This window comes from Etheostoma cragini, unplaced genomic scaffold (assembly GCF_013103735.1).
Source record: "Etheostoma cragini isolate CJK2018 unplaced genomic scaffold, CSU_Ecrag_1.0 ScbMSFa_1991, whole genome shotgun sequence".
Taxonomy (NCBI): domain Eukaryota; kingdom Metazoa; phylum Chordata; class Actinopteri; order Perciformes; family Percidae; genus Etheostoma; species Etheostoma cragini.
The window spans coordinates 1-1,741 of NW_023266103.1; the positions used below are offsets into that span (position 1 = coordinate 1).

At 28.7% G+C, this 1,741-nt stretch overlaps 1 long non-coding RNA gene across 1 annotated transcript; it reads left to right on the plus strand.

Annotated features, from left to right (window-relative positions):
* Positions 1-549: 549 nt before the first annotated feature.
* Positions 550-1,089, plus strand: LOC117940229. Its single transcript, XR_004655725.1, has 2 exons — positions 550-579; positions 961-1,089. It is a non-coding gene; the product is annotated as an uncharacterized LOC117940229 (long non-coding RNA).
* Positions 1,090-1,741: the final 652 nt, after the last annotated feature.

Sequence of the window (1,741 nt, forward strand, 5' to 3'; positions counted from 1 at the left end):
GAGAAGGTGACAAACTTCAAAAAGAGTCACAAAAAAAGAAGGTAGAAAGAAGGAAGTAAGACAAGAATAGGGCGAAAATAGTAATAAAAACTTTGAAAAACACACGGTAGAAAGAAGGAAGGAAACACTAGGATGATTAAAGTGAGAAAAAATTCCATAAAACGACAAACAACTTTAAGGTTAACTTAAGGAAACTTTGTAAAAAGACTCAAATACTTCAAAGACAAAAGACAGTAGAAAAAAAGGAAGGAAGAAAGACAAGAATATGTCAAAAATAGTAGGAAAAACATTGAAAAAAGACACAAACATGAAAAAACAATAGAAAATTTGAAAAAATACACAAATACTTCAAAGAAAAAAAAACGGTAAAAAGAAGGAAGGCAACACCAGGACGAATAAAGTTATAAATAAATTCCAAAAAGGGACAAACTTACAAAAAAAAAGTGACAAAAACTTCATGAAAAAGCAGAAAAGAAACTTTGTAAAAAGACACAAAAACTTCAAAGAAAAAGACACTAGAAAAAGTAAAGAAGAAAGAAGGAAGAAAGACAAGGATGGGTCGAAAATAGTAATAAAAACGTGAGAAAAATTTCAAAAAACGTCAAAAAACGACACACAACTTTGAAAAAAACTGAAAAGAAACATTTTTTAAAAAGAATGTGGAAGAAAGAAGGAAGAAAGAAAGAAGAAAGACAAGAAAAGGTTGAAAATAGCAATACAAAATTTAAAAAAAGACATGATAGAAAGAAGGAAGGCAACACTAGGATGATAAAAAAAACATTGAAAAAAGCAGAAAAGAAACTTTGTAAAAAGACACAAACACTTCAAAGACAAAAGACAGTAGAAAAAAGGAAGGAAGAAAGACAAGAATATGTCAAAAATAGTAAGAAAAACATTGAAAAAAGACACAAACATGAAAAAACTATAGAAACTTTGAAAAAATACACAAATACTTCAAAGAAAAAAAAAACGGTAAAAAGAAGGAAGGCAACACCAGGGCGAATAAAGTGATAAATAAATTCCAAAAAGGGACAAACTTACAAAAAAAAAGTGACAAAAACTTCATGAAAAAGCAGAAAAGAAACTTTGTAAAAAGACACAAAAACTTCAAAGAAAAAAAGACACCAGAAATAGTGAGGAAGAAAGAAGGAAGAAAGACAAGGATGGGTCGAAAATAGTAATAAAAACGTGAGAAAAAATTCAAAATACGTCAAAAAACGACACACAACTTTGAAAAAAGCAGAAAAGAAACATTTTTTTAAAAGACAGTGGAAGAAAGAAGGACGAAGGAAAGAAGAAAGACAAGAAAAGGTCGAAAATAGCAATAAAAAATTCAAAAAAAGACATGATAGAAAGAAGGAAGGCAACACTAGGATGATTAAAGTCACAAAAAACTCCAAAAAGCAACAAACTTCAAAAAAAGTCACAACATTGAAAAAAGCAGAAAAGAAACTTTGTAAAAAGACACTAACACTTCAAAGACAAAAGACAGTAGAAAAAAAGGAAGGAAGAAAGACAAGAATATGTCAAAAATAGTAAGAAAAACATTAAAAAAAGACACAAACATGAAAAAACAATAGAAACGTTGAAAAAATACACAAATACTTCAAAGAAAAAAAAACGGTAAAAAGAAGGAAGGCAACACCAGGACGAATAAAGTGACAAATAAATTCCAAAAAGGGACAAACTTACAAAAAAAAGTGACAAAAACTTCAAAAAAAGCAGAAAAGAAACTTTGTAA